We start from the raw sequence: 22874 nt of genomic DNA on the forward strand, positions 1-22874 counted from the left end.
GTTTTGGTGACTTTAGAAAGCCAGTAGGTTAGTTTACCCCAGAACCATTGTAGCTTAGGGCAATCCCAGAATAGGTGAATCCAGTCAGGACTCGCATGGTTACACTTAACACATACATCTTGTGCTCCCGGGATACATTTGGCCCTGAGAGCTGGAGTAATGTAAGCTTGTTGTAAGATTTTGGTATGCGTCTCTCTTAGGTTTGCTGATAAAGTAATAGATCTAACTTCTGTTAAACTGTTTAGAAGCCCTTCGCCGTCAATCTGTATGTTTCTACATCTGGACCACTTTGATGCTAGTTTTTGGGTGGTGAGGGTGTCAAAGTGCCTGAGTACTAGGTTATATGTGTTTGCCAGCTCGTAGGAACCCTGCTTAGCCAGTGAGCATAGTGCAGTCAGGTTGTTGTTTTCTGTGTGTAGAAGACCATCAGTTTTTAATTGTGTGACATAGTGCCTACACTGTAAGTATGCAAATCTATGTGTGTTTGGGAGCGAATATGTGTTTTTTAAATCTTGAAAGGAGTGGACCGTAAGAGTTAGGGGGTTAAATAGTTGCCCGATTTTGGTAAGACCCTTTTCCTGCCACGTCCGAAACACTTCAGTAGTGTATCCAGGCAAGAAGGAGAGATTGCCTTGGATTGGGAGGAATTTGCTAGCGGTAAATTGTATGTTCCATAACTTGCTCAGCTTGGCCCATGCTCTCAATGGGTCTCTAAATAGTATATGTTGTTGGATTTTTAAGGGTAAAGAGTTAAGCCTGGCGTGCGGCAGGAAGGCTAGGTGCATTGGGTATATTAGGCTAGACTCTAAGGTAAGGGTCGTAAATTGTCCATTTCCCGTCAGCCAGTCCAGTACTATTTTGGTGAGGGTCGCCCAGTTATACCAGGCAATATTTGGAAGGCGTAATCCTCCCTTCTCATACGGCATAGCCAAAGTCATTCTATTTATTCTTTGTTTCTTACCTTGCCAGACGAATTGACCTAATGCAGATTGAAGTATTTTAATGTCTTTATGAGTTAGCAACAAGGGTAGCATTTGTAAGGGGTAGAGTATCTTGGGTAGAGCTATCATTTTAAAAAGATGTATTCTACCAGTCAATGACAGTGGAAGTCCGCTCCATCCCTGTAGTGAGTCTCTAATAGCTTGAATCATCTTACCTATGTTTAGGGGATATAGTCTGGAGGGGTCGACATGTACTTGTATACCCAGGTATTTAAACGTGCCCTCTGTCACTTTGAATCCGCTGTTTAGTAGTGTGTTATGTGTAGTGTTTTTCAGCCAAGTTAACTCTGATTTATCTCTATTAATTTTATAACCGGAGAATGATCCGAAGCTGTCAATAATTTCAATAAGTTTGGGTATATTGACCTCTGGGTTGCCTACAAACAAGAGGAGATCGTCAGCATAAAGCGAGAGATGTTGTTTAATTCCATTAATCTCTAATCCCTCACTGTGCTGTCGAATGTAACAAGCTAGGGGTTCTATGGCCAAGTCGAAGAGAAGGGGCGACAGGGGGCATCCCTGCCGGGTTCCCCTCTGCAGAGTAAAGGAAGGAGATAACCCTCCATTGATAATCAGTGAGGCTTTGGGAGCTGAGTATAGCTTTTGGATGAGGTTAAAGAAGGCGCCCGTGACGCCAAACTGTGTCATGGAGGAGTATAAATGGTCCCACTCAATTCTATCAAAAGCCTTTTCGGCGTCTAACGCCAAAAGGCAAGCATCAGGTAAGTTAGAGTCTGTGTCTGAGTGGGTACCATACCAGTAATGGGCAGACACCGCCAGTGTCTTTCTAAGATTTAACACAGAGGAGCGTCCGGTAATAAATCCCGTTTGGTCTGAATGCACCAACGAGGGTAGGACAATAGCCAGTCTGTTAGCTAGTATGGTCGTCAGTAATTTATAGTCGCTGTTAAGCAACGAGATGGGTCTGTAGGAAGGGGTGAGTGTGGGGTCCCTATCTGGCTTGGGAATAATACAAATATTAGCTTCAGTAAAACGACAGTTGGGGCGAGTGTTATGCAGTAGGTATTCTGTGTATAGGGATGCTAATATAGGGCTAACCTCCTTCTCTAGAATCTTATAGTACTCTGCTGGCAGCCCATCAGGGCCTGCCGCTTTGTGCAGTTTGAGTCGTTTAATCCCCCTAGAAATTTCCTGTTGGGATATTGGGGCGTTTAAATTTTCTCTCTGTTCATCTGTGAGGGAAGGGACTACAAGGTCTCTCCAGAATGCAGTTTTTCTTCCTACATCTATGGTTTGTTGGGAATATAAGGTTTGGTAATATTTGACAAATTCAGTCAAGATCTCTTCAGTCTGCGTTGTCAGTCCCGATGCCGTCCGAATAGCAGTAATGAATGACTTAGGGTTGTGGGCTTTGACTAAGTTGGCTAGCAATTTGCCCGCTTTGTTACCATGTCTATAGAAGTGTCCTTGTCTGTAGACAGTGTGTCTATGGTCTTGTAACTCTAAAAAGGTGTCTCTAGTTCTCTTTAGATCATAATATGTTTGTCTCGTTATATGGGAAGGTTTAGAAAGATAGTGGTTATATGCTTCTGTTAGTCGCGTCAAGAGGTCACTGTCCGTCTGTCTGGAGAGTTTATTAGTATGCGCCACGAAGGCAGTAATATGACCCCTCAAAACTGCCTTAGAGGCATGCCATAAGAGATCTAGGTTATCTAAATGTTGGTTATTATCTGATAGATAATGCGTCCATGCCTGCGTAAGACATTGACGAAAGCCTATATTATTATACAGGTGGGAGGGGAATCTCCATGATTTACTTGATTGGTTTTGCTTTACCGGTTGCAATTTTATATGTATTGGGGCATGATCTGATATCGTGACTTGACTTATTGTGGGTGAGTGAATTTGGGGTGACAAAGCAGCCGAGGTCAGGAAGAAATCAATGCATGATAAGGTACCATGTGACTTAGAAATGCAGGTATAGTCTCTCTGGTCTGGATTGTGTGTTCTCCATATGTCAGTCAGGCCTAGTGTTTCCTTGAATGTGTGTATTAGTCTGGTCTCCCTTTTATATCTGGATATGTCCTTATTGGTTGTAGCCCCTAGGGAGGGGTCCCTAAATCTATCCAGTGGGAGTGTTTGTGCCAAGTTAAAGTCTCCTCCAATTATTAGGAGTGAGGTGTTATAAGTAGCTAATTTCGCAAGCAAGCTGGTCCAGAATGTAGGGCTATATGCATTAGGGCCATAGACATTACATAGGATATAGGTGGTAGTTTGAATACGCATTGTTGTAATTAGGTATCTGCCTCCACTGTCAACCTCTGTATCTGTAAAGGAGATTGGTAGCCCCTTCCTGACCAGGACCGCCACTCCTCTTTTCCTACCCTCTGTTGGTGTGTAGAGAATTTGACCCACCCATCTAGATTTAAGTTTCTCATGTTCATTGGCAGACAGTCTAGTTTCCTGAATCAGTGCTATGTCAGATCTAAGTGTGTTGAGGTGTTGAAGTATCATGCTCCTCTTCGCTGGGGAAGTTATCCCTCCCACATTCCAAGAGGTAACCTTATAATTTATCGCCATAGTGGGGTACGTATAATGAGGGGTATGCGAGCCACCAGTTGGGGGCTCCAAGTATATACATTTTTAATGAATAATAATATATATTTTTTTAGAATCCAATATGTACTTTTTTATATTATATATATTTTTCAACCACTATTTGGACATAATGTTAGATAGGATTTATAATTAATCACCAGTATGATCCACTATATAGAATTACGAATAATGATTGTTGTTTAAGTTTACATATAACTATAGAAGTGTGTAGTTTAATCATTTGTATGATCACTTTATTATTCTACATATAATGAACTAAGCAGTGGGCTTACTGGTAAGGACAGATTACTTGCGACCAAATTTTCGCCAAAATATTGAAGGTCAAATGGTGACTAGCCAATAAGATATGACCCAAGAACAAAAACAGGAAATTGAAATTACTATATAAGGGTAGAGTTCACTATGGACTTATCATCTTGACAAAGGCCGGTACACGGCTGAAACGCGTAGATGCACCATTGAACTACTACCACTAACTATCAGAGCGCTCTGAGATTGTCTGGATTTCAAATTTCCCGCAGCAATACTGACAGCGGGGAATCTCCTCACAGATTGGAGGACTTCAGCCACGTGACGTTCGAGTTGACGTCACATGCCAAACGTTTGCCAACGAAGGAACACGGCTGACAGGAAAACAGCTGCAAGAAGGGACTTGGCTACCCGGTCACTACATACAAGAATTGATCGAAGTACCGGTTGAGTCTCTGAACCCAAAGAGAGCCTGCCCGGAGGTACTTGTCCTGCAGCGTAAAAGGTACTTTCAGTTATTTTCAGTACTTGTCAGATTGGATTGGGGATTCTTGTGACTGCCTGGATATATTGAAATACTACAGAAAAATTAACGGGTCTCTTTGGCTCATTTGACCTTCTAAATCAAACACTTTTTTACTGTTGGATTTTACATATGACAGTTTTTTGCAAAGTGGATCTTTCAGTGGAATCTACACTGATATACGCCTAAGGAAAGTTTTTTCCCTTTTTAATAAATCAGATACTATTAGTTTTTTAGGATTCAATTAAACCACCGGTGGTTCATTTAATGTCATTATATTTCATTTTATGTATGTGTATTTATATGTACTATTAACTTATGCTATTGATTGATTTAGTTTATTACTCAGTATAATTTTAATATCCAATATAAAGATTATGTGATTTTATTAATAACATTTGAGTCTGTTTTTTGTACTTTTTATTAACATTAGGTATTATCCTTGTTCTATTGGAAATCTTGATTTTTAGATATACCGAGCTGTCTTTAGCGCCACATCTATTTTTGTTTTTATCTTTTGGGTTCTCTCCTTGATTGCTTCCAGAGTGCAATCTTAGTTTGATGTGTGCAGGTATTTTTAGTACTTAGAAGTTTTAATACATTTTAATATTGTTATCAATAGATGCAATATACATTTGATAGATACGAATTACACAGATCAATAGATGCAATATACATTTGATAGATACAAATTGCATAGATCAATAGATGCAATATACATTTGATAGATACGATTGATAGTTAGATAGATTTGATAGATAAATAGCTAATTTGAAAGATATATAATTTCCCAGACAGATAATTACAAAGACGTGCGGTCTGGGACCCATGGTAAGGTTACTTACTTTTGAACAATCGAGTATATCAGTTGCAGAGTTTCTGACCCTGCATTTTGGCTGCACCTCTCCCTGCAAGAGAGATCTGTTACAGAGTCTGTGGGCCTGTATGCAAAGAGCTGGCCTGCCTGAAAGGAGCAGCAAGGCAGATCTAAAGATGCAATATACATTTTATAGATACGAATTACATAGATCAAAAGATGCAATATACATTTGATAGATACGAATTACATAGATCAAAATATGCAATATACATTTGATAGATACAAATTACATGGATCAAAAGATGCAATATACATTTTATAGATACAAAATTACATAGATCAAAAGATGCAATATACATTTGATCGATACAAATTACAGAAATCAATAGATGCAATATATATTTGATTGATACGATCGATAGTTATATAATTTCCCTGACAGAGTATAACAATTAGACATATGGTCTGGGACCCATGCCAAGGTAACTTCCTTTCGCACAATCAAGTATACTAGTTGCAGAGGTTCTGATCTTGCATTCTGGCTGCACCTCTCCCTGCAAGAGAGATCTGTTACAGAGTCTGTGGGCCTGTATGCGAAGAGCTGGCCTGCCTGAAAGGAGCAGAAAGGCAGATCAAAAGATGCAATATACATTTGATAGATACGAATAACATAGATGAAAAGATGTAATATACATTTGATAGATACGAATTACAGAGATAAATAGATGCAATATATATTTGATTGATACGATTGATAGTTATATAATTTCCCTGACAGAGTATAACAATTAGACATGTGGTCTGGGACCCATGCTAAGGTAACTTCCTTTCGCACAATCAAGTATACTAGTTGCAGAGGTTCTGACCCTGCATTCTGGCTGCACCTCTCCCTGCAAGAGAGATCTGTTACAGAGTCTGTGGGCCTGTATGCAAAGAGCTGGCCTGCCTGAAAGGAGCAGCAAGGCAGAGGGATCGATTCCTGCCTATAAGAAACTAGAGGGCACGCTACCTGCTGGAAGTGTGCAGTGAGGCAGAGGGATCTATTCCTGCCTAAAAGCAGACAGGCAGAGGGGACGCTACCTGCCTGGGAGCCCAATGAGACCAGCCCAGCTGGGGGAGATACAGCTGCTGGCTTGACTCCGGTCTCAGCCACGATAGCCCTGGTCCCACTATTTGGAGGCAGAGGGATCTATTCCTACCAAGAAGCAGCCAGGCAGGGGGATTTATTCATGCCTAGAAGCAGACAGGCAGAGGGGATGATAACTGCCAAGAAAGAGCTGCAGGGCAGAGAGGACGCTACCTGACTGGGAGTCCACTGAGACCAGCCCAGCTGGGGGAGATACAGCCGCTGGCTTGACCCCGGTCTCAGCAACTATATCTCTGGTCCCACTATCCAGTGGCCACCCCTGGGTTCGGACAGAGGAAGGGAGACCCCCTAGTGGAGTACCGCTACATCCTGGAGATGCAAAAAGATGTTTGGACACCCAGTACAGGTCGTTCTCCTTCAGCGTTTTTATACGAGTGTCCACGACCATCAACAGGCACAACAGCATGAAACACCACATATGCCATCCTTTTGCACAATAGAGTACAGGTATGGCATCGATTTTAGGAACCCGGAGATAATTTTTAGGAACTGGGAGATGGAAAAAGATGCTTGGACAGCCAGTACAGGTCGTTCTCCTTCAGCCTTTTTATATGAGTGTTCCCGACGCTCAACAGAAACAATAGAATAAAACACCACATATGCCATCCTTTTGCACAATAGAGTACAGGTATGGCATCGATTTTAGGAACCCAGAGATAATTTTTAGGAACCGGGAGATGGAAAAAGATGCTTGGACATCCAGTACAGGTCGTTCTCCTTCAGCCTTTTTAAACGAGTGTCCCCGACCCTCAACAGAAACAACAGCATGAAACACCACATATGCCATCCTTTTGCACAAGAGAGTACAGGTATGGCATCGATTTTAGGAACCCAGAGATAATTTTTAGGAACCGGGAGATGGAAAAAGATGCTTGGACACCCAGTACAGGTCGTTCTCCTTCAGCCTTTTTATACGAGTGTCCCCGACCCTCAACAGGCACAACAGCATGAAATACCACATATGCCATCCTTTTGCACAATAGAGTACAGGTATGGCATCAATTTTAGGAACCCGGAGATCATTTTTAGGAACCGGGAGATGGAAAAAGATGCTTGGACACCCAGTACAGGTCGTTCTCCTTCAGCCTTTTTATACGAGTGTCCCCGACTCTCAACAGGCACAACAGCATGAAATACCACATATGCCATCCTTTTGCACAATAGAGTACAGGTATAGCATCGATTTTAGGAACCCGGAGATCATTTTTAGGAACCGGGCGATGGAAAAAGATGCTTGGACACCCAGTACAGGTCGTTCTCCTTCAGCCTTTTTATACGTGTTTCCCCGACCCTCAACAGGCACAACAGCATGAAACACCACATATGCCATCCTTTTGTACAATAGAGTACAGGTATGGCATCGATTTTAGGAACCCAGAGATAATTTTTAGGAACCGGGAAATTGAAAAAACATGCTTGGACACCTAGTACAGGTCGTTCTCCTTCAGCCTTTTTATACGAGGATCCACGACCCTCAACAGGCACAACAGCATGACACACCACATATCCCATCCTTTTGCACAATAGAGTACAGGTATGGCATCGATTTTAGGAACCCAGAGATAATTTTTAGGAACCGGGAGATGGAAAAAGATGCTTGGACACCAAGTACAGGTCGTTCTCCTTCAGCCTTTTTATACTGGTGTCCCCGACCCTCAACAGGCACAACAGCATGAAACACCACATATGCCATCCTTTTGCACAATAGAGTACAGGTATGGCATCAATTTTAGGAACCCGGAGATAATTTTTAGGAACCGGGAGATGGAAAAAGATGCTTGGACACCAAGTACAGGTCGTTCTCCTTCAGCCTTTTTATACTGGTGTCCCCGACCCTCAACAGGCACAACAGCATGAAACACCACATATGCCATCCTTTTGCACAATAGAGTACAGGTATGGCATCAATTTTAGGAACCCGGAGATAATTTTTAGGAACCGTGAGATGGAAAAAGATGCTTTGACACCCAGTACAGGTCGTTCTCCTTCAGCCTTTTTATACGAGGGTCCACGACCCTCAACAGAAACAATAGCATGAAACACCACATATGCCATCCTTTTGCACAATAGAGTACATGTATGGCATCGATTTTAGGAACTCGGAGATAATTTTTAGGAACCGGGAAATTGAAAAAACATGCTTGGACACTAAGTACAGTTCGTTCTCCTTCAGCCTTTTTATACGAGGGTCCACGACCCTCAACAGAAACAATAGCATGAAACACCACATATGCCATCCTTTTGCACAATAGAGTACAGGTATGGCATCAATTTTAGGAACCCAGAGATAATTTTTAGGAAACGGGAGATGGAAAAAGATGCTTGGACACCCAGTAAAGGTTGTTCTCCTTCAGCCTTTTTATACGGGTGTATCTGACCCTCAACAGGCACAACAGCATGAAACACCACATATGCCATCCTTTTGCACAATAGAGTACAGGTATGGCATCGATTTTAGGAACCCAGAGATAATTTTTAGGAACCGGGAAATTGAAAAAACATGCTTGGACAACCAGTACAGGTTGTTCTCCTTCAGCATTTTTATACGAGGGTCCACGACCCTCAAAAGAAAAGACAGCATGAAACACCACATATGCCATCCTTTTGCACAATAGAGTACAGGTATGGCATAAATTTTAGGAAACCGTAGATAATTTTTAGGAACCGGGAGATGGAAAAAGATGCTTGGACACCCAGTACAGGTCATTCTCCGTCAGCCTTTTTATACGGGTGTACCCGACCCTCAACAGGCACAACAGCATGAAACGCCACATATGCCATCCTTTTGCACAATAGAGTACAGGTATGGCATTGATTTTAGGAACCCGGAGATAATTTTTAGGAACCGGGAAATTGAAAAAACATGCTTGGACACCCAGTACAGGTCGTTCTCCTTCAGCCTTTTTATACGAGGGTCCCCGATCCTCAACAGGCACAACAGCATGAAATACCACATATGCCATCCTTTTGCACAATAAAGTACAGGTATGGCATCGATTTTAGGAACCCAGAGATAATTTTTAGGAACCGGGAAATTGAAAAAACATGCTTGGACAACCAGTACAGGTTGTTCTCCTTCAGCATTTTTATACGAGGGTCCACGACCCTCAAAAGAAAAGACAGCATGAAACACCACATATGCCATCCTTTTGCACAATAGAGTACAGGTATGGCATAAATTTTAGGAACCCGTAGATAATTTTTAGGAACCGGGAGATGGAAAAAGATGCTTGGACACCCAGTACAGGTCATTCTCCGTCAGCCTTTTTATACGGGTGTACCCGACCCTCAACAGGCACAACAGCATGAAACGCCACATATGCCATCCTTTTGCACAATAGAGTACAGGTATGGCATCGATTTTAGGAACCCGGAGATAATTTTTAGGAACCGGGAAATTGAAAAAACATGCTTGGACACCCAGTACAGGTCGTTCTCCTTCAGCCTTTTTATACGAGGGTCCCCGATCCTCAACAGGCACAACAGCATGAAATACCACATATGCCATCCTTTTGCACAATAAAGTACAGGTATGGCATCGATTTTAGGAACCTGGAGATAATTTTTAAGAACCAGGAGATGGAAAAAGATGCTTGGACACCCAGTACAGGTCGTTCTCCTTCAGCCTTTTTATACGAGGGTCCCCGACCCTCAACAGAAACAACAGCATGAAACACCACATTTTCCATCCTTTTGCACAATCGAGTACAGGTATGGCATTGATTTTAGGATTCCGGAGATAATTTTTAGGAACCGGGAGATGGAAAAAGATGCTTGGACACCCAGTACAAGATCGTTCTCCTTCAGCCTTTTTATACGAGTGTCCCCGACCCTCAACAGAAACAACAGCATGAAACACTTTATATTCCATCCTTTTGCACAATCGAGTACAGGTATGGCATCGATTTTAGGAACCCAGAGACAATTTTTAGGAAGGAACCAGGCGATGGAAAAAGATGCTTTGACACCCAGTACAGGTCATTCTCCTTCAGCCTTTTTATACGAGGGTCCATGACCCTCAACAGGCACAACAGCATGAAAGACCCCATATGCCATGACTTCCATTTGAACAATCGAGTACAGGTATGGCATCGATTTTAGGAACCCGGAGATAATTTTTAGGAACGGGGAAATGGAAAAAGATGCTTGGACACCCAGTACAGGTCGTTCTCCTTCAGCCTTTTTATACGAGGGTCCCCGACTCTCAACAGGCACAACAGCATGAAAGACCCCATATGCCATGACTTCCTTTTGCACAATCGAGTACAGGTATGGCATCAATTTTAGGAACCCGGAAATAATTTTTAGGAACCGGGAGATGGAAAAAGATGCTTGGTCGGTCCTCCTACTTCAAATTTGGGGCACTGCGCGTGCAATCTACTGTGCCATCAGATATGAGTGGTGTGTTAAGTAGTACTATACTTAACAGTTTAATCACTGTTATGTGCCTTTTTTTTGGTTTGGGTTTTGTAGCCACAGTGCAGCACCAGAGGCCAGAAAAATTAGGCATGTACAAATGCCTGAAAAATAAGGTATTGTTGCAGCCGCTGCTGTAGCAGCGGCCAGAAAAATTTATCTTTGTTTCCCAGTTAGAAAGTGCCCTAAAACATTGCGGCTTGAACCCTAGTTGTTGGTGGATAAGTCACGCAAGTCATCCGGCATTCGAAGATAAAATACAGCAGCGTGTGTACCATTTGTAGCCCAAAGCAGCTCATCTCATCAGGCCTTTTTTACTCTAATGTATCGCACAATGTCAGTCCCTTCGGGATCCATCCCTCATTCATTTTAATAAAGGTGAGATAATCAAGACTTTTTTGACCTAGGCGACTTCTCTTCTCAGTGACAATACCTCCTTCTGCACTGAAGGTCCATTCTGACAGGACACTTGAAGCGGGGCAGGCCAGAAGTTCAATTGCAAATTGGGATAGCTCAGGCCACAGGTCAAGCCTGCACACCCAGTAGTCAAGGGGTCCATCGCTCCTCAGAGTGTCGAGATCCGCAGTTAATGCAAGGTAGTCTGCTACCTGTCGGTTGAGTCTTTCTCTGAGGCTGGATCTCGAATGGCTGTGGCTTTGCATAGGAGTTAAAAAGGTCCGCATGTCCTCCATCAACAACACATCTGGAAAGCGTCCTGTCCTTGCCGGTGTGGTCGTGGGAGGAGGAGGATTACTTTCATCTCTTCCCCTGTTAGATTCCCGTTGTGCTGTGACATCACCCTTATATGTTGTGTAAAGCATACTTTTTAATTTATTTTTGAACTGCTCCATCCTTTCCGACTTGCGGGAATTTGGTAACATTTCAGTCACTTTATGCTTATACCGGAGTCTAGTAGCGTGGACACCCAGTACAGGTCGTTCTCCTTCAGCTTTTTCATACGAGGGTCCCTCAACAGGCGCGACAGCATGAAAGACCCCATTTGAACAAGGTTGGATGCCGAGCTAATCATGTCCCATTCCTCGTCCTCAGTGATCTCACTGAAGGTATCTTCTTCCCCCCAGCCACGTACAACGCCACAGGTACCAGATAGGTGACAACAACGAGCACCCTGGGATGCCTGTTGTGCTTGGTCTTCCTCCTCCTCCTCAAAGCCACATTCCTCCTCTGACTCCTCTTCCTCACAATCCTCTTCCTGCATTGCCGCAGGTCCAGCAAGCGATGCTGATAAGTCTATTTCTGGTGGTGATGGAGACCACAACTCTTCCTCTTCACGCTCATCGTCCAGCACTCTTCGCAGGGCACGCTCCAGGAAGAAAACAAATGGTATGATGTCGCTGATGGTGCCTTCGGTGTGACTGACTAGGTTTGTCACCTCCTCGAAAGGACGCATAAGCCTACAGGCATTGCGCATGAGCATCCAGTAACATGGCAAAAAAATCCCCAGCTCCCCAAAGGCTGTCCTAGCACCCCGGTCATACAAATACTCGTTAACAGCTCTTTCTTGTTGTAGCAGGCGGTCGAACATTAGGAGTGTTGAATTCCAAAGTGTGGGCTGTCGCAAATCAAGCACCTCACTGGCAGGTTGTTTCGCCGCTGGATATCAGACAAGTGCGCCATGGCCGTGTAGGAATGCCTAAAAAGGCCACACACCTTCCCGGCCTGCTTCAGGACATCCTGTAAGCCTGGGTACTTATGCACAAAGCGTTGTACAATCAAATTACACACATGTGCCATGCACGGCACATGTGTCAACTTGCCCAATTTCAATGCCGCCACCAAATTACTTCCGTTGTCAGAAACAACTTGGAGTCAGCCACTGATCCACCTGTGCTTCAGGGTGGACAGGAGTGCTGGTGCGGTGTGACTCTCGGCTTTCAGGCAAGTCAACCCCAAGACGGCGTGACACTGCCGTATCCGGGATGTTGAATAGTACCTGGGGAGCTGGGGGGGGTGCCGTTGATGTGGAGCAAGATGCAGAAGCAGAAGAGGACTCAGCCGAGGAAGAGGTTATGGAAGAGGATGGAGTAAGAGGAGTAGAGGAGGTAGCAGCAGGCCTGCCTGCAAGTCGTGGCGGTGTCACCAACTCCTCTGCAGAGCCATGCATTCCATGCTTGTCAGCCGTCAGCAGATTTACCAAATGCGCAGTGTAGGTGATATACCTGCCCTGACCATGCTTTGCAGACCAGCTATCAGTGGTCAGATGGACCCTTGCCCCAACGCTGTGTGCCAGACATGCCATTACTTCCTTTCGCACAATCGAGTACAGGTTGGAGATTGCCTTTTGTGAAAAGAAATTTCGGCCGGGTACCTTCCACTCCGGTGTCCCAATAGCTACAAATTTTTTGAACGCCTCAGACTCCACCAGCTTGTATGGTAAAAGCTGGTGGGCTAAGAGTTCAGACAAGCCAGCTGTCAGACGCTGGGCAAGGGGGTGACTTTGGGAAATTGGCTTTTTACACTCAAACATGTTCTTGACAGACACCTGACTGTGGGCAGATGACCAGGAACTGCTACGGAAGAGATACTGAGTGGAGGATGGTTGAGAGGGGGCAAGGAGGACAGCAGTGGTTGACGTGGCTGAAGATGCTGGACCAGTAGGAGGATGGCGGCTTTGAGTTTGTGTGCTGCTTCTACTCATGTGTTCATCCCATCGGCGTTTGTGATGTGAGACCATGTGCCTTCGCAAAGCAGTTATACCTAGGTGGGTGTTGGACTTCCCACAACTCAGTTTCTTTTGGCACAGGTTGCAAATGGCATTGCTGTTGTCAGAGGCAGACACACAAAAATAATGCCACACTGCTGAGCTCTGCGATAACAGCATTCTGGTGGTGGCAACAGCATGCATTGATTGGCGTGCTGTCTGGCTGACCCCGGGTGCCGATGCATGCTGTCTGACTGTGCCACTTGCTCCTTGTGACGACCTCCCCCTGCTTCCAACTCGTCTCCTCCTCTCTGTCTCCCCATCTGAACTTTCCCCCTCTTCTTCTTCTCTTCTAGCGGGCACCCATGTGACATCAACGGACACATCATCATCATCAACCGCTTCACTTGTATCTGACAAATCAACAAAGGAAGCAGCAGCGGTTACAACATCATCATCACACCGTACACCCATGTCTGTAATGCTGCCTGACTGAGACATATCACTGTTATCTACATCCTCTGTCAATGATGGTTGCGCATCACTCATTTCTTCCAAATGATGTGTCAATAACTCCTCTGACAGATCAAGTGAAGCAGCTGTGGTGCTAGTGTTGGTGGTGGTGGCAGGCGGGCGAGTGGCACTGGTCACTTGAGAGGTGCCCGAAGCTAAGCTGGAGGTGGATGGTGCATCAAGGTTAGGAGCGGAAGCTGTAGAAGATTGGGTGTCCTGTGTTAGCCATTCAACTAGGTCCTCCTCAGAACTTTTTGCATTCATGGCACGTGGCCTCTGAACACTGTGCATAGTTGTAGGGTCAAAGGGAATCACAGCACCACGACGGCACCTGTGGGGAGGCCTGCCTCTGCCTGTAATTTTTTTTAAAATGTACACTTACACTACTATTAAACAAATTATGAGTGGTGGCACTGGGCAAGTGGGCACAGTATACGCTGTGAGCCTGACACAAAAAAGCAGACTGATGTTTCACAATCCCAAAAGTTTTTTGTTTTTTTTTAATGTACACTTACACTAATATTAAACAAGATATAAGTGGTGGCACTGGGCAAGTGGGCACAGTATACGCTGTGAGCCGGACACAAAAAAGCAGACTGATGTTTCATAATCCAAAAAGTTTATTTTTTTTAAATGTACACTTACACTACTATTAAACAAGATATGAGTGGTGGCACTGGGCAACTGGGCACAGTATACGCTGTGAGCCTGACACAAAAAAGCAAACTGATATTTCACAGTCAAAAATATTTATTTTTTAAATATTAAAACTACTGTTACAACAAATATGAGTGATGCCACTAACTTGGCAAGTGGGCCTGGCACACACGCTGGCAGGAAGGCAAATGCAATAAGATTAAAATAGCAGGCTGATGTTTCACAGTCCAAAAATGTTTAAATTTAAATATTTATACTCCTGTTACAACAAATCTGATTGGTGGCACTAGTTGGCAAGTGGGCCTGGCACACACGCTGGCAGGCAGGCAACTGCAATTAGATTACACTAGCTGACTGATGTTTCAAAGTCAAAAAAGTTTTTTTTTCAATATTTACAATACTGTTATAACAAATATGATTGGTGGCCCTAACTTGGCAAGTGGGCCTGGCACACACGCCTGCAGGTAGGCAACTTCAATTAGATTACAATAGTAGACTGATGTTTCACAGTCAAAAAAGTTTTTTTATTAAATATTGAGACTACTGTTATAACAAATATGAGTGGTGGCACTAGTTGGCAAGTGGGACTGGCACACATGCTGGCAGGCAGGCAACTGCAATTAGATTGCACTAGCTGACTGATGTTTCACAGTCAAAAAAGTTTTTTTTTAAATATTTACACTACTGTTACAACAAATATGTGTGGTGACACTAACTTGGCAAGTGGGCCTGGCACACACGCTGGCAGGCAGGCAACTTCAATTAGATTACAATAACAGACTGATGTTTCACAGTCAAAAAATTTATTTTTTAAAATATTTACACTACTGTTATAACAAATATGATTGGTGGCACTAGTTGGCAAGTGGGCCTGGCACACACGCTGGCAGGCAGGCAACTGCAATTAGATTACACTAGCTGACTGATGTTTCAAAGTCAAAAAAGTTTTTTTTTCAATATTTACAATACTGTTATAACAAATATGATTGGTGGCACTAGTTGGCAAGTGGGCCTGGCACACACGCTGGCAGGCAGGCAACTTCAATTCAATTGCACTAGCAGACTGATGATTCACAGTCAAAAAAGTTTTTATTTTAAATATTAACACTACTGTTACAACATATATGAGTGGTGCCACTAACTTGGCAAGTGGGCCTGGCACACACTCTGGCAGGCAGGCAGGCAGGCAACTACAATTAGATTACACTAAAAGACTGATGTTTCACAGTCATAAAAGTTTTTATTTAAAATATTTACACTACTGTTATAACAAATATGATTCGTGGCACTAGTTGGAAAGTGGGCCTGGCACACACGCTGGCAGACAGGCAACTGCAATTAAATAACACTAGCAGACTGATGTAAAAGTTTTTTTTTAAAAAAGTTACACTAATGTTACACCAGATATGAGTCGTGGCACTGAGGATGGAAGTAGGCACAGTATATGCTGTGAGCCTGACACATAGGCTGGCACTAGTGGTATGCTGGCCTGGCAACTAAAATTAAGTAACACTAGAAGACTGATGTAAAAGTTTTTTTTAAAAAAAATTAAACTAATGTTACACCAGATAGGAGTGGTGGCACTGAGGATGGAAGTAGGCACAGTATATGCTGGGAGCCTCACACACAGGCTGGCATTAGTGGCACACTGGCCTGGCAACTAAAATTAAATAACAATAGCAGACTGATGTAAACGTTTTTTTTTTTTTAAATTTACACTAATGTTCCCTTAGGCCCTTACACAGGCTGGCACTAGTGGCATGCTGGCCTGGCAACTAAAATTAAATAACAATAGCAGACTGATGTAAAAGTTTTTTTGTTTTTTTTTTAAATTTACACTAATGTTACACCAGATATAAGTGTTGGAAAACAGAGCTATTAATCACAGTATATGATGTGAGCCTGACACACAGGCCTGATAGAAAATGAAATTAGATTACACTAGCAAAATTATGTAAAAGTTTTGTTTTTTTAAATTTACACTAATATTAACCAGATATCAGTGGTGGCACAGAAGAATTAATCACAGTATATGCTGTGAGCCTCACACACAGGCTGACAGGCAGGCAAATGCAAATAAAATTACAAAAAAAACAAAAAAAAAACGACTGAAGTTCTAACCCTTAAAAGGGCTTTTTGGGCTGAAGTTCTAGCCCTAAAAAGGGCTTTTTGGGGTGCTGTCCTTACAGCAGAGATTAGATGAGTCCTTCAGGACTGTAGTGGACACTGAATACACTAGCCTAGCTATCTATTTCCCTATAAATTCACCAGCAGCAGCACTAAACCTCCTCTCACTATGAATGCAGGATCATAATGAATCTAAAATGGCTGCTGCCCAGGAGCTGTGAGGGTCTGAGAGGCAGTGTCTGCTGCTGATTGGCTGAAATGTGTCTGCAGACTGTGAGATACAGGGTCAAAGTTTCCTCAATGATGACGAATAGGGGGCGGATTGAACATCATATATGTTCGCCCGCCGCGGCGAACGCGAACAAGCTAAGATCGCTGGGAACTGTTCTCCAGCGAACTGTTCGCGACATCACTATATATATATATATATATATATATATATATATATATATATACTGTATATATATATATATATATGTCTATATGTGTGTACATATGTATTTATGTGTTTATATGTGTAAATATATATATATATATATATATACACATAAATACATATGTACACACACCCAAATATTTATATATAGATATATATATACTGTATATATATATATATATATATATATATATATATATATACATACATAAATAATATATATACATACATACATACATACATACATACATATGTATACACCTGAGACCTCATATCTTTGAGCCCTTATAACTTTTTTTAATAATTTTATTAGATAGTGTTATTATATGTGTAACTGTACTGTGTAATGTATATTTATTAGATAGTGTTATTATGAGTGTAACTGTACTGTGTAATGTATATTTATTAGATAGTGTTATTATGTGTGTAACTGTACAGTGTAATGTATATTTATTAGATAGTGTTATTGTGAGTGTAACTGTACTGTATAATGTATATTTATTAGATAGTGTTATTGTGAGTGTAACTGTACTGTATAATGTATATTTATTAGATAGTGTTATTATGAGTGTAACTGTACTGTGTAATGTATATTTATTAGATAGTGTTATTATGTGTGTAACTGTACTATGTAATGTATATTTATTAGATGTGTTATTATGTGTGTAACTGTACTATGTAATGTATATTTATTAGACAGTGTTATTATGAGTGTAACTGTACTGTGTAATGTATATTTATTAGACAGTGTTATTATGAGTGTAACTGTACTATGTAATGTATATTTATTAGACAGTGTTATTATAAGTGTAACTGTACTGTGTAATGTATATTTATTAGACAGTGTTATTATGAGTGTAACTGTACTGTGTAATGTATATTTATTAGACAGTGTTATTATGAGTGTAACTGTACTATGTAATGTATATTTATTAGACAGTGTTATTATGAGTGTAACTGTACTGTGTAATGTATATTTATTAGACAGTGTTATTATGAGTGTAACTGTACTGTGTAATGTATATTTATTAGATAGTGTTATTATGTGTGTAACTGTACTATGTAATGTATATTTATTAGACAGTGTTATTATGAGTGTAACTGTACTGTGTAATGTATATTTATTAGATAGTGTTATTATGTGTGTAACTGTACTATGTAATGTATATTTATTAGACAGTGTTATTATGAGTGTAACTTTACTGTATAATGTATATTTATTAGATAGTGTTATTATGAGTGTAACTGTACTGTTTAATGTATATTTATTAGATAGTGTTATTATGTGTGTAACTGTACTGTGTAATGTATATTTATTAGATGGTGTTATTATGTTTGTAACTGTACTGTGTAATGTATATTTATTAGATGGTGTTATTATGTGTGTAACTGTACTATGTAATGTATATTTATTAGACAGTGTTATTATGAGTGTAACTGTACTGTGTAATGTATATTTATTAGATAGTGTTATTATGTGTGTAACTGTACTATGTAATGTATATTTATTAGACAGTGTTATTATGAGTGTAACTTTACTGTATAATGTATATTTATTAGATAGTGTTATTATGAGTGTAACTGTACTGTTTAATGTATATTTATTAGACAGTGTTAGTATGAGTGTAACTGTATTGTGTAATGTATATTTATTAGATGGTGTTGTTATATGTGTAACTGTACTGTGTAATGTATATTTATTAGATGGTGTTATTATCAGTGTAACTGTACTGTGTAATGTATATTTATTAGTTAGTGTTATTATGTGTGTAACTGTACTGTGTGATGTATATTTATTAGATAGTGTTATTATCAGTGTAACTGTACTGTGTGATGTATATTTATTAGATAGTGTTATTATCAGTGTAACTGTACTGTGTAATGTATATTTATTAGATGGTATTATTATGAGTGTAACTGTACTTTGTAATGTATTTTTATTAGATGGTGTTATTAGGTGTGTAACTGTACTATGTAATGTATATTTATTACATGGTATTATGATGAGTGTAATTGTACTTTTTAATGTATATTTATTAGATGGTGTTATTATGAGTGTAACTGTACTTTGTAATGTATATTTATTAGATGGTGTTATTATGTGTGTAACTGTACAGTGTAATGTATATTTATTAGATAGTGTTATTGTGAGTGTAACTGTACTGTATAATGTATATTTATTAGACAGTGTTATTATGAGTATAACTGTACTGTGTAATGTATATTTATTAGATATGTTATTATGTGTGTAACTGTACTGTGTAATGTATATTTATTAGATAGTGTTATTATGTGTGTAACTGTACTGTGTAATGTATATTTATTAGATAGTGTTATTATGTGTGTAACTGTACTGTGTAATGTATATTTATTAGATAGTGTTATTATGTGTGTAACTGTACTGTGTAATGTATATTTATTAGATAGTGTTATTATGTGTGTAACTGTACTATGTAATGTATATTTATTAGATTGTGCTATTATGTGTGTAACTGTACTATGTAATGTATATTTATTAGACAGTGTTATTATGAGTGTAACTGTACTGTATAATGTATATTTATTAGATGGTGTTATTATGAGTGTAACTGTACTGTGTAATGTATATTTATTAGATAGTGTTATAATGAGTGTAACTGTACTGTATAATGTATATTTATTAGATGGTGTTATTATGTGTGCAACTGTACTGTGTAATGTATATTTATTAGATGGTGTTATTATGTGTGTAACTGTACTATGTAATGTATATTTATTAGATGGTGTTATTATGAGTGTAACTGTACTGTGTAATGTATATTTATTAGATAGTGTTATTATGAGTGTAACTGTACTGTATAATGTATATTTATTAGATGGTGTTATTATGAGTGTAACTGTACTGTGTAATGTATATTTATTAGATAGTGTTATTATGAGTGTAACTGTACTATGTAATGTATATTTATTAGATGGTGTTATGTGTGTAACTGTACTGTGTAATGTATATTTATTAGATGGTTTTATTATGTGTGTAACTGTACTGTGTAATGTATATTTATTAGATGGTGTTATGTGTGTAACTGTACTGTGTAATGTATATTTATTAGATGGTGTTATTATGTGTGTAACTGTACTGTGTAATGTATATTTATTAGATGGTGTTATTATGAGTGTAACTGTACTGTATAATGTATATTTATTAGATGGTGTTATTATGTGTGTAACTGTACTATGTAATGTATATTTATTAGATAATGTTATTATCAGTGTAACTGTACTATGTAATGTATATTTATTACATGGTATTATGATGAGTGTAACTGTACTTTTTAATGTATATTTATTAGATGGTGTTATTATGAGTGTAACTTTACTTTGTAATGTATATTTATTAGATGGTGTTATTATGTGTGTAACTGTACAGTGTAATGTATATTTATTAGATAGTGTTATTATGAGTGTAACTGTACTATGTAATGTATATTTATTAGATGGTGTTATGTGTGTAACTGTACTGTGTAATGTATATTATTAGATGGTGTTATTATGTGTGTAACTGTACTGGGTAATGTATATTTATTAGATGGTGTTATTATGAGTGTAACTGTACTGTGTAATGTATATTTATTAGATGGTATTATTATGAGTGTAACTTTACTTTGTAATGTATTTTTATTAGATGGTATTATTATGTGTGTAACTGTACTATGTAATGTATATTTATTACATGGTATTATGATGAGTGTAACTGTACTTTTTAATGTATATTTATTAGATGGTGTTATTATGAGTGTAACTGTACTTTGTAATGTATATTTATTAGATGGTGTTATTATGTGTGTAACTGTACAGTGTAATGTATATTTATTAGATAGTGTTATTGTGAGTGTAACTGTACTGTATAATGTATATTTATTAGATGGTGTTATTATGAGTGTAACTGTACTGTGTAATGTATATTTATTAGATAGTGTTATTATGAGTGTAACTGTACTGTATAATGTATATTTATTAGATGGTGTTATTATGAGTGTAACTGTACTGTGTAATGTATATTTATTAGATAGTGTTATTATGAGTGTAACTGTACTATGTAATGTATATTTATTAGATGGTGTTATGTGTGTAACTGTACTGTGTAATGTATATTTATTAGATGGTGTTATTATGTGTGTAACTGTACTGTGTAATGTATATTTATTAGATGGTGTTATGTGTGTAACTGTACTGTGTAATGTATATTTATTAGATAGTGTTATTATGTGTGTAACTGTACTGTGTAATGTATATTTATTAGATAGTGTTATTATGTGTGTAACTGTACTATGTAATGTATATTTATTAGATTGTGCTATTATGTGTGTAACTGTACTATGTAATGTATATTTATTAGACAGTGTTATTATGAGTGTAACTGTACTGTATAATGTATATTTATTAGATGGTGTTATTATGAGTGTAACTGTACTGTGTAATGTATATTTATTAGATGGTGTTATTATGTGTGTAACTGTACTATGTAATGTATATTTATTAGATGGTGTTATTATGAGTGTAACTGTACTGTGTAATGTATATTTATTAGATAGTGTTATTATGAGTGTAACTGTACTGTATAATGTATATTTATTAGATGGTGTTATTATGAGTGTAACTGTACTGTGTAATGTATATTTATTAGATAGTGTTATTATGAGTGTAACTGTACTATGTAATGTATATTTATTAGATGGTGTTATGTGTGTAACTGTACTGTATAATGTATATTTATTAGATGGTGTTATTATGTGTGTAACTGTACTATGTAATGTATATGTATTAGATAATGTTATTATCAGTGTAACTGTACTGTGTGATGTATATTTATTAGACAGTGTTATTATCAGTGTAACTGTACTGTGTGATGTATATTTATTAGATAATGTTATTATCAGTGTAACTGTACTGTGTGATGTATATTTATTAGACAGTGTTATTATCAGTGTAACTGTACTGTATAATGTATATTTATTAGATAATGTTATTATCAGTGTAACTGTACTGTGTGATGTATATTTATTAGACAGTGTTATTATCAGTGTAACTGTACTATGTAATGTATATTTATTAGATAATGTTATTATCAGTGTAACTGTACTGTGTGATGTATATTTATTAGACAGTGTTATTATCAGTGTAACTGTACTGTGTGATGTATATTTTTTAGATAATGTTATTATCAGTGTAACTGTACTGTGTAATGTATATTTATTAGATGGTGTTATTATGTGTGTAACTGTACTGTGTAATGTATATTTATTAGATGGTGTTATTATACGTTTAACTGTACTGTGTAATGTTTATTTATTAGATGGTGTTATTATGTGTGTAACTGTATTTTGTAATGTATATTTATTAGATGGTGTTATTATGAGTGTAACTGTACTGTATAATATATATTTATTAGATGGTGTTATTATGTGTGTAACTGTACTATGTAATGTATATTTATTAGATAATGTTATTATCAGTGTAACTGTACTGTGTGATGTATATTTATTAGACAGTGTTATTATCAGTGTAACTGTACTGTGTGATGTATATTTTTTAGATAATGTTATTATCAGTGTAACTGTACTATGTAATGTATATTTATTAGATAATGATATTATCAGTGTAACTTTACTGTGTGATGTATATTTATTAGACAGTGTTATTATCAGTGTAACTGTACTGTGTGATGTATATTTTTTAGATAATGTTATTATCAGTGTAACTGTAC

This window comes from Bombina bombina, chromosome 4 (assembly GCF_027579735.1).
Source record: "Bombina bombina isolate aBomBom1 chromosome 4, aBomBom1.pri, whole genome shotgun sequence".
NCBI lineage: Eukaryota > Metazoa > Chordata > Amphibia > Anura > Bombinatoridae > Bombina > Bombina bombina.